This window comes from Lontra canadensis, unplaced genomic scaffold, assembly GCF_010015895.1.
Source record: "Lontra canadensis isolate GAN:19392208 unplaced genomic scaffold, GSC_riverotter_1.0 scaffold160, whole genome shotgun sequence".
Lineage (NCBI taxonomy): Eukaryota > Metazoa > Chordata > Mammalia > Carnivora > Mustelidae > Lontra > Lontra canadensis.
This window is the reverse complement of record NW_022631154.1, coordinates 97465-109466: the sequence shown is the minus strand read 5'-3', so window position 1 is coordinate 109466 and position 12002 is coordinate 97465.

Here is a 12002-nt window from a genome sequence, read left to right as displayed (position 1 = left end):
AAACTCACAATCTGAGATCATGCCCTGAGCCAAGGTCAAGAGTCAGACAGACCCTTAACCAGCTGAGCCATTCAGGCACCGTTCCTTGCTCATTTATAAACTGCGTAATTTGTGTCTTGTTGTAGTTGTTAATATTGAATTGTAGCAGTTCTTTATGTATTATTTTTTAAAAGATTTTATTTTTTAAATGTTATTGTTTAAATTTTAAAACTTTTTTTTAAGATTTTATTACTTATTTGACAGAGAGAGAGAGGGAAAATGAGCAGGGGGAGTGGGAGAGGGAGAAGCAGGCTCCCTGCTGAGCAGGAAGCCCAATGTGGGGCTCGATCCCAGGACCCTGGGATCATGACCTGAACCAAAGGCAGACGTTCAATGACTAAGCCACCCAGGAGCCCAACGCAACTGATTTTTGAGTTGATTTTGTGCCTGCAACTTTGCTGAATGTATTAGTTCCTTTAGGGATCATGTTGCCTGAAAGCAGAAATAACTTTACTTCTTTCTTTCCCATTTGGATGTCTTTTATTTCTTTTCATTGCCTATTTGTGGTGGCTAGGACTTCCAGAACTTTGTTGAACAGAAGTGGTGAGAGGGGGTGACCTTGCTCTGTTCCTGATCTTAGAGAAGAAGCTCTCAGTTTTTCACTGTTGAGTATGATGGTACTCGTGGGTTTTCATATGTGGCCTTTACCATGTTGAGGTATGGTCCTTCTTCTCCTAGTTTGTTGAGTGTATCATGAAAGGGTGTTGAATTTTGTCTAATTTTTTTCTACATCAATTGTGATGAGCATGTGTTTTTTTTCTTTTATTCTGTTAATGTGGTGTGTTATGTCTATTGCTTTAATAAAAATATTTTATTTATTTATTTTACACAGAGAGCACACAGCAGGGGGAACCGCAGGCAGAGGGAGAGGGAGAAGCAGGCTCCCCACTGAGCAAGGGAGCCCAATGGGGGGCTCGATCCCAGGACCCTGACATCATGACCCAAGCCGAAGGCAGACGCCAAACAGACTGAGCCCCCGGGGCACTGTTTATTTTTCTTTCACATTTTATTTTTTCTTTTTATTAAAACTTGATTTTTTTTAGAGCACTTCTATATTCAGCAAAATTAAACCCACGTGTGCACAGTTTTCCCCATTCGTGACATCCTGGACCAGAGCCGTACATTTGTTCCAGCTGATAAACCTCCACTGATCTGCCACAGCCACGAAAGTCTGAGTTTGCATCAGGTTCGCTGCCGGTGTTGTACCATCGCTGGGTTTGGACAAATGTGGAAGGACATGTATCTATCAGTATAATATGAGGCAGAATATTTTCACTTCCTTACAAATCCTCTTCTGTCTTTTTTTTTTTTAAGATTTTATTTATTTATTTGACAGATGGAAATCACAAGCAGGCAGAGAGGCAGGCAGAGAGAGAGGGGGAAGCAGGCTCCCCGTTGAGCAGAGAGCCCGATGCGGGGCTCAATCCCAGGACCCTGAGATCATGACCCGAGCTGAAGGCAGGGGCTTAACCCACTGAGCCACCCAGGCGCCCCATCTCTTCGTTTTTTTTTTACTGTAGATGTTTTCTGCTATAACCTTTCCTTTCGGCACTGCTTTTGCTGCATCCCATGTTTTGGCGTGCAGTGCTTTCATTTTTACTTTATTATTGTTATTATTACTAAAGTAGGCTCCACGCCCAGTGTGGAGCTCAGTGCCTGACTTGAACTCATGACCCTGAGATCAAGACCTGAGCCAAGACCAAGAGTCAAACACTTTAGCAACTGAGTCATCCAGGTGGCCCTTTATTTTTTATATTTTTATTTTTAAAAAAGATTTTATTTATTTATTTCAGAGAAAGAGAGAGTGAGAGAAAGCATGAGTGGGGAGGAAAGGAAGAAGTAGGTTCCCTATGAGTAGGGAGCCTGACATGGGGCTCAATCCCAGGACCTTGAGATCATGACCTGAGCTGAAGGCAGATGCCCAACCAATTGAGCCACCCAGGTGTCCCTTCATTTTTTATTTTTATTAAAAAAAATTTTTTTTTTAAGTTTTTATTTATTTTCTTGACAGAGAGAGAGATCACAACTAGGCCGAGAGGCAGGCAGAGAGAAAGAGGAGGGGAAGCAGGCTCCCTGCTGAGCAGAGAGCCCAATGCGGGGCTCGATCCCAGGACCCTGGGATCATGACCTGAGCCGAAGGCAGAGGCTTAACCCATTGAGCCACCCAGGTGCCCCTAAAAATTTTTTTTTAAGTAATCCTTATGCCCAATGTGGGGCTCGAACTCACCACTCCAAGATCAAGAGTTGCATGTTCTACTGACTGAGCCTGCCAAGTGTCCCTGTGTTTTTATTTTATTTGTCTTGAGATATTTTCTAATTTCCCTTGTGATTTCTTCTTTGGTCTACCGGTGGTTCAATTTCTACATATATTTGAATTTTCTAGATTTCCTATTGCTATTGATTTCTAGTCTCACTCCACTGTGATTGAAAAACACTTGGTTGGATTCCAATCTTCTTAATTTTGTTGACTTGTTTTGTGCCCTACATGTGATTTGTCCTGAAGAATGTTCTATGTGCACTTGAGAAGAATGTGTACTCAGTGGCTGTTGTGTGGAGTAGTCTGTGTGTGTCTGGTAGGTCCCTAGGGGTAGGTGCTGTCGCAGTGTCTGTGTCCTTACGGATCTTCTGTGTGTGGAGGGAAATGGATGGTATCAAACCATTGTGAGGTTTAGGTTTCACTGAACACACGCTTAAAACGGTCTCAATGGGGGCGCCTGGGAGGCTCAGTCAGTTGAGCATCTGGCCCAGGTCATGATGTTGGGGTCGTGGGATCGACCCTCCACGTCAGGCTCCATATTCAGCATTTCCCTCTCCCTCTGTCCCTCCCCCTGCTTACTGATCTCTCTCTCCACCATCCCCAAAGTGCTATCTCTCTCTCTCTCTCCCCCCTTCTCTCTCTCAAATAAATAAACCTTAAAAAGAAAAAACAGTCTTAATGGTTTTATTTAAAAATGTTACAACGTTGGTTCACCTGGGTGGCTCAGTTGGTGAAGCCTCTGCCTTTAGCTTGGGTCATGATCTCAGGGTCTTGGGATCGAGTCCTGTGTAGGACTCCCTGATTAGCGGGGAGCCTGGTTCTCCCTCTGCCTGCTGTTCCCCCTGCTTGTGCTCTCTTTTACTCTCTTTCTGAGAAATAAATAAAATCTTAAAAAAAAGAGTTTAAGAAACCAGAATCTAATCCAAGGCTCACTTAGTCCTCCTGACAGCCTGTGATGGAGGAATCCCCACTCACATTCTATAGATGAAGACATGGATGCTCGTGGAGGTGACAGGACTTAGTGAAGGACACACGGCTGGTCATCAGTGTCCCCCCAGCCCAGAGGTCTTTTGCTAACTCTGGGCGGGCTGCCAGGCAGTGGTTTGGCCCCAGGAACTATGATGGACTCCCTTATGGACCATGTATGTTGGCTGTGGTTGCTTCTGCGGAAGACCCATTCATTCATTCATTCATTCATTCATTCATTCAGAATCTAGTGCTTGTGTGCGACCCCCAAGGCAGCAACAGTGGGAAGAGATGTGCTTCCTGACATCACAGGACTTCCAGTTTAGAGGGGAGGAAGGCTCATAACCACGTGATCACACCAACAAATGGGGGTAACTTCGGAAGGGTCACATTTGTGGTGACCTTTTTTCTTTAAAGATTTTATTGATTTATTTGACAGAGAGAGCACAAGCAGGGGAGCCGCAGGCAGAGGGAGAGGGAGAAGCAGGTTTCCCATTGACCAGGGAGCCAGATGCGTGGCTCGATCCCAGAACCCCAAGGTCATGACCTGAGCAGAAGGCCCATGCTTAACTGGCTGAGCCACCCATGGGCCCACATCTGTGGTAATTTTTGACAAAGAAGTGTGACCTCTTCTGGGATTGGGGAGCACCTTGGTGGGAACCATGCTGGAGCTGAGATGTGCAAGAGTGGCAGCACAGGCAAAGGGCAGAGCTGAGAGGAGAAGGGCTTCCCAGACACAGGGACCTTCAGGTGCAAAGGCCCTAAGGCAGGAGGGATCATGGTGAGCCAGAGTTTCTAAGGGAAACTCAGTGGGGCTGGAGCTCAAGAGCAAAATGGACAGAGATAAGAGGCCAGGCTGGAGAGGGGAACAGGACTAGGGGGTCAGTAACCACTGATTGTTGTCATTGTTGTGTTTAGAGGTGGGAGGAACAGGAGAGGGAGAGAGAGAATTCCAAGTAGACTCCATGTGGTGCAGAGAGATGGATGTGGGGCTTGATCTCATGACCCTGAGGTCACCAACCCAGCCCAGCCGAAGTCAAGAGGCAGACACTTAACCTACTGAACCACCCAGGAGCTCTTGGATGTTTTTTTCCAGCAATGGGAGTGCCCAGGTATGTGCACTTGAGCCTGAGACCTGAGCAGAGTTGTATTTGGAATAATTTCAGTTGCAAAATGAAAAGACGGAGAGCAGAAAGGGCAGAGCGGATGCAAGGAGACCAGGGAGGAGGAATTTTTAACAAGTAGTAGCAAAGAACAACTAAATTTCCAAGTACTTATTCTATACCAGGATCTGTTCTGGGTATTTATTTTTTTAAGATTTACTTGTTTATTTTATTTTATTTATTTATTTATTTATTTATTTATTTTTTAAAAGATTTTATTTATTTATTTGACAGAGAGATCACAAGCAGGCAGAGAGGCAGGCAGAGAGAGGGGGAAGCAGGCTCCCTGCCGAGCAGAGAGCCCGATGCGGGGCTCGATCCCAGGACTCCGAGATCATGACCTGAGCCGAAGGCAGCGGCTTAACCCACTGAGCCACCCAGGCGCCCCTTACTTGTTTATTTTAGAGAGAGGGAGAGGGAGAAAGGGTGTGTGGGGGGAGGGGTAGAGGGGGACAGAGTACCAAGCAGACTGGTGCTGAGTGCAGAGCCCCACACAGGGCTGGGTCTCAGGACCCTGACCCTGAGATCGTGACCTGAGCAGAAACCAAGAGTTGGATGCCCCACCTACTGTCCCTGTTCAGAGAATTTTGCACGTATTAATTCCCAAATCCCTACACCCCAATGACATCAGTCCTGTCTTCTCCGTTTTGCAGATGAGGAAGCCAAGGCACTTGCTGGAGACCCGAGAGCTGCTGAGCCTGGCATCCGGTGGTCTGATCCTGGGCTTGCTCTCCCTGAACGAGGGTGGCGCCGGTGGAGACCCGTTCATGGGGTCTGCACCTCCTGATGCAGAGTGCATGGCGGGCCAGGCGCTCCTCTGCCTTCATGGGGCTTGGAGTCTGCCTGGCGGCAGATGCCATCAGCAAACAAACAGGAAATCATGGGGCCTATAAAGAAAGCCCTAAACAGGGAGGAGGAACCATGAGCTCCTGGAGTGGGGTATGGGAGCTCTAAGGGGCTGGGTCCCCACGAGCTAGCCAAGGGGCAGAACTGGAACGAGAATAGCCCTGTCTAAACTGCAGCTCAAGCTTCTCATGCCCAAAGGTGCTCTCCCGACAGCCTTCCTCTGCTCTCCCCCTGCCCCTTCCCTTCTCCCCCATTCTCCTGGCCTCTCAGGACAGAAACACGCAGTGTTCTTGCCGCCTTTCACATCTCACATCGCACATTTAGTTGGTCTGAAATCTTGCCCATTTTGCATTCAAAACGTGTCCAGAATCACTGGCATCTCTCCCCTTCCACCGCCACCACAGTCATCCAAGTCCTGTCATCTCTCACTCCTTTTTTTTTTTTTTTAAGATTTTTGTTTATTTATTTGACAGGTAGAGAGAGAGGGAGAGAGAGCACTAGCAGGGAGAGCGGCAGAGGGAGAGGGAGAAGCAGGCTCCCTGCAGAGCGGAGACCATGATGTGAGACTCCATCCCAGGACCTGAACTGAAGGCAGACGCTTAAGAACTGAGCACCCAGGCGCCGCTGTAATAGTTTTCTAATTATTTCCCAGCGTGTCCCCCTGCCCCTTTAGAGGGACATATACAGCAGTCCCCCTTCCTTGGGTCAACTGATGCCCCAAATGTGTGTGTTCAGGTGGGTAGTAGCGTCATGGAGGGTCCCGTGTCCACGCTGTCCACCTCCTGCACGGCATTGTGCTTCTCTCTCGCTGGGCCTGGTTTGTAAGGGAGACTGTGTCATAAGCTCTGCATGTCCAGGAAGAAACACTGTGTCCGGGGTTGACGACTGTGTGCAGTGTCCGCCGTCCTGTGGGGTCTGGAAGAGCACCCTGCACGGAGCGGGGTGAGTGCATTCCGTCTTCGTCTTACATACTTGCACTGCAGCCAGAGCAATTCTTCTAAAATGTGAATCAGATCATGTCCCTCTTATGCTCGAAATCTCCCAGCAGCTCCCCATTTGCCTCAGAGTGAAAGCCAGTCTTTCCCGTGTCTCTGAGGCCCCCGTTAGCTCTGGAACCTCCCCGCCCCCGCCCGGCCATTCTGCCCCGTGACCCACCGCTTCCACTTGAGGCCTTAGCTTTAACGTGGCTGTTCTTGGAGCCTTTGGTGGCCACTTTCCTTTAAACTGAGCCTCCTCTCAGGCTCTTCCTCCTTCTGGCTTCCCCCCTCAACATTGCCCTTGTAACTTTTGAAATACCATATGCTTCCCTCGTGTGTCTGGCTTGTCCTCACCAACAGCCAAGCTCCCTGAGGGAAGGTCGCACCGACTGTTCTGGTCTCTGGGGATGTCCTCACGGTCCAGCACACAGACGGGCTGCAGTATGTCTCACAGGATCTGGAACCGGCCAATCCACAAACTAACTCCTGGTTTTCCCTCCAAATCCACGCTACCCCCAACATAGCAATGGTGTCACCATCCATTCAGGCCCTCAGGTCAATTCTGGTCGTCTTCCTCCCCTCCCTCCCTAGATCCAGTTTGTCAGCAAGTTCAACCTCAAAACTCATTCTCAGATCTCTCTACTTCCTTCCCTCTCTAGTGCTCCTCCCGTCAGACCCCAGCCACCCCCACCCCACAGGGGCCAGTCTCCTGCTTCCCACTTGTCCTGCTTCAACCTCTTCTTAGAAATACCTGCTAGGCTCATCTTTTCTGCTTCTTTTTTAGAGTGTCTGTGACCCACATCCATTAACCCCAGCAACAACAACAACAACAAGTTAGGCAATGAGTAAATACGGAGGCAACAAAGTGGTCACTACTCCACCACTCAGAAATAAGGGCTAACGCTGGGTGAGCACCATGGGGTTTCTTGAAGTATGTGCAGCTAGGAAGACTGAGAGAGGGAGTTACAGGAAAAAGCCACAAAAATTGACTTTTTTTTTTTTTTTTTTTTTTTTTTACAGAGAGATCACAAGTAGGCAGAGAGGCAGGCAGAGAGAGAGGAAGAGAAGCACGCTTCCTGATGAGCAGAAAGCTTGATGCTCCCAGGACCCTGAGATCATGACCTGAGCCAAAGGCAGAGGCTTTAACCCACTGAGCCACCCAGGCACCCCTCTTTTTCTACTATTTTAATGACGATATATTTCGAGTGGGCAGAAAAGTACAGAAAATAGCATAATATCCAGCTATAACCTTTGTTGAATTTGACCAATTAAAAAAAATATTTGCTTTAGATCACTTAAAATAAAACAAATAAAATATACAGTCTAGTTAAAGGCCTCCACACACAACCCTACATTGCACTGATGGCCAGAGCCACCATCTGGAATTGTGTGTTTACGATTTCCTCAATTGCAAAAGAGAATTTTGGTCACATATATACGTATTCCTAAGCAATATATTATTTAGTATTGTGTGTTTTTGCACTTTACATAAGTGATAACATAATGTATAGATTCTTCTGCAAAGTTTTTTCTTGCTTAAAATAAGAGATTTATCCATATTGATGGAGCTCTTAATTCTCACTATTGTATCATATTTCCATGTTTGAATATGCTCTACTTTATTTATCCATACACTTGTTGGTAAATATTAGGACTGTTTCAGTTTTTTTCTCCTTCTTTTAAATCATCTATTAATTAGGAATCTTTATTACATAAGAGAAAGAAAGCATAATTATAATTATAGTCCATAAAATAATGATTCTTTGGAATTTATTGAGACTTCTTTTGTATCCTAAAGCATATTCAATATTACATGAGCTACATGTGTTAGAAAAGAATGTGTATTTTCTCTTTCTTGAGTGTAGAAGTCTGTATTTGCCAGTGACTTCAATTCATCAGTACGATTATTTGGCTATCTTATATCTCTATTTTTATCTCCTTGATTGTTCAGTTTCTGAGAAGAGTATGTTAAAATCTCTAACCAGGGGTGCTCAGTGGGTTGGGCCTCTGCCTTCGGCTCGGGTCATGGTCTCAGCATCCTGGGATCGAGCCCTGAGTTGGGCTCTGCCTCCTTGTGATCTCTTGCTCTCTGTCAAATAAATAAACAAAATCTTTAAAAAAATAAACTTAAAAAACCCCAAATCTCTAACCATTATTTATTTATTTTTTCCAAAAGGTTTGACAATTGTTCCTTTTTATATTTTGAGGTTCTATTATTGGTCCTTTGGTGTTTATTTTTTAATTTATTTTTATTTTTATTTATTTATTTTTTTAGAATTCTTTTTTTTTTTTTTTTTTTAAGATTTTACTTATTTATTTGACAGACAGAGATGACAAGCAGGCAGAGAGGCAGGCAGAGAGAGAGAGGGGAGAAGCAGGCTCCCTGCGGAGCAGAGAGCCCAATGCGGGGCTCGATCCCAGGACCCTGAGATCATGACCTGAGCCGAAGGCAGAGGCTTTAACCCACTGAGCCACCCAGGCGCCCCTATTTTTTTATTTTTATTTTTTTAAAAAGATTTTATTTATTTATTTGACAGACAGAGATCACAAGTAGACAGAGAGGCAGGCAGAGAGAGAGGGGGGGAAGCAGATTCCCTGCTGAGCAGAGAGCCCGATGCGGGGCTCGAACCCAGGACCCTGAGATCATGACCTGAGCCAAAGGCAGAGGCTTAACCCTCTGAGCCACCCAAACATCCCCCTTTTGTGTTTATGACATCTATATTTTCCTGTATTATGTTTCTATTTGTCTCATTTTTTTTTCATCTTGAATTCTCCTTATCAAATATCAAAAATATTTCCCTGATATATTTTTTAAAGATTTTATTTATTTGACAGAGAGAGAGTGAGCACAAGCAGAGGGAGCTACATGCAGAGGGAGAGGGAGAAGCAGCCTCCCCACTGAGCAGAGAGCCTGACGTGGGTTTTGATCCCAGAACCCTGGGATCAGGACCTGAGTTGAAGGCAGAGGCTTAAAGACTGAGCCACCCAGGTGTCCTGAGATGATCCTTTCTGATTATTATTTACTTTGCATGAGCTAGTTATCACCTGAGGGGTGGTGTGCTGTAGAATGGGGTAAGAGTATAGTGGCTTCAGATGGTACCCGCTGGTGTGTGGGGCACAGCTCCTCTCAGGGTTTGGCACTTGGGAGATGGTGTCGTGTCACAGTAAAACCTGGCAGCACACACTCTGATATTCTCTGTGTGTGTCTCTCTCTCTCTCTCTTTTTTTTTTTTAGATTTTATTTATTTATTTGGCAGAGAGAGACTACAGTAGGCAGAGAGGCAGGCAGAGAGAGAGAGAGGGAAGCAGGCTCCCTGCCAAGCAGAGAGCCCGATGTGGGACTCGATCCCGGGACCCTGAGATCATGACCTGAGCCAAAGGCAGCAGCTTAACCCACTGAGCCACCCAGGCGCCCCAATTCTCTGTGTCTTGTCCTGTTCCAGCTGGGTTCATCCTTGACTGGGAGGCCATGATACAAAACAATAGGAGCGTCATCCCATGGTTTCTTCTTAAGCTTCCTTCCCTGCTGTCCTGAGGCGTCAAACTAGGTCTCCAGTGGATACCTCTCCTCAGCCTGTTCTCCACCACGGTATTCCTGCTTCAGTCAAAGGGACACTGGGTACCCTTGAAGGGGGTGTCCCACCCAAAGGTTAGGGCAGCATGTTTCTGCTTTCACGTAACGCCCTTGCTTAGATCCACCGTAACTACATTTGACTGGTGTCCTTCATGATTTGTGGCTTGGAGTCATACAAGTTTCATTGAACATGGTCTTTTCTTCTCTTTACATGTTGTTGTGTTTGCTTATTCTTAGTGAGGCTCTGAAGTAGAGATACAAAAATATCTTTACTTTGCCATCTTCCATGGAGAATTCCCCAGAATCATCTTTTTATTGTTTTTTAAAGACTTTATTTATTTATTTTACAGAGAGAGATCACAAGTAGGCAGAGAGGCAGGCAGAGAGAGAGGGGGAAGCAGGGCCCCTGTCAAGCAGAGAGCCCAATTCGGGGCTCTATCCCAGGACTCTGAGACCATGACCTGAGCCGAAGGCAGTGGCTTAATCCACTGAGCCACACAGGTGCCCCAAAATTTTTTAAAAAATTAAAAAAAAGTCATCTTTTTAAAGAATCATCTTTTTAAAAACAGTTATTATTTTAAAAGATTTTATTTTTTAATTTACTTATTAGAGAGAGAGAGTGGGTGTGGGGGATGGACTAGCAGAGGGGGAGGGAGACAGACAAGTGGATGCCCCCCTGAGTGTGGAGCCCGACATGGGGCTTGACCTGAGTCAAAATCAAGAGTTGGACGCTCAACCGACTGTACCAGCAAGGTGCCCCTGAGAAATAATAATAGTAATTATTAAGTAGGCTCCATGCCCAGCGTGGGCTTGAACTCATGACCCCGAGATTAAGAGTTGTACACTCTTCTGACTGACCCAGCAGGAGCCTTCCACCCCCTTCTAATGGCTTCCTGCTGTACTTAGAATACAATCGAAACTCTTGACCATGGCCTTACAAGGCCCTGCGTGATTCAACCCCTCCTGACCTTTCTAATTCCGTTTCATGCCCTTCTGCCCTCACCATCCATGGTCTGCCCACATTGCTCTTTTCTCCCTTCATATCCCGAACTCCCTCCCATCGCAGGGCCAAGCCTGGAACACACCCTCCCCTCCCTGTGTGGGCGACTCCTCATCCTTCGGGCCTCCTCCTCTGTGAGTCCCTCCCCACCCACCTGCCCAGGGGATGAGTCTGTCATCACACCTGGCCGTTTTTGTTCATCGCCCTTACCATGATCTGTACGTTACATGCAGGGCCCATCTTCCCCATTTGATTATGTACTCTGCCTGCGCGAGGGCTCTGTGTGTCTTGGTCACCAGTGTATTCCCAGGCCTAGTGCGGTGTCACGACTGAATACATATTTGCTGAGGGTATGCATGAAGACTGAATTGGAGAGTTGGGTCCTTGAGGGCCACACTGAAGACTTTGAACGGTGTGGTGTTTGGGGCACCCGGGAACTGGGCCTTGAATCACCTCCATGAGATCAGCAGTTCTGCAACCCAGCACATCACCTTTTCTGCTCCGGCGAGCTCTCATGGGGCTTCCTGCTCCTGGGAGATCCTGGCTGGTAGAAGGAGAACATGGTGAGGTCAATGTTAAAATCCAGAATCTGTCTTCTCTGATGTCTCACCATTTCCTAGTATTACACATTGATCTCTTCAAACATGTCTTTTTAAACCACTTCCTCATGAGCAACACCCTATAATTTTTAAGATCACTGCTCACCTTCCTGAGTCAACTTTCTTTTTTTGAAGCAGCCCTTAGTCCTTCTCTGAGATTTGGGACGCTCCCTGGGTTTATCAGAACACATGAGAATGCCTCTCTTGTGTTGGGTGTTTCTGGGAAAGTGGTAATTCTTTCTGCTTTATGTTGACTCCTGTTGGCACCGGTCTTACCAAATGACATCTTCCATCCTTGGAACCTCCATTCTGACAAACGTAGAAACCTGCTACCCAGGCCCAGGTGCTTGCCGGCGGCCCCCTGCTGAGCAAGGAAACTGCAGGCGGGGGTGGGTGGCTTCTGAGTCAGACAGAGGCCTCAGACCCACAGCCCTCTGTCGGGGCTTGTGAGTGGGGAAGCAAGTCCACTAACCGAGGTCCAGCAGTGCCAGGGGACAGTCTGCTTTCCTTGCAAGGACACAGGTGTTGGCGGGGTGACTGGAGATCGGGGGCACAAGGAGTGGTTTGTCCCTGACCATATC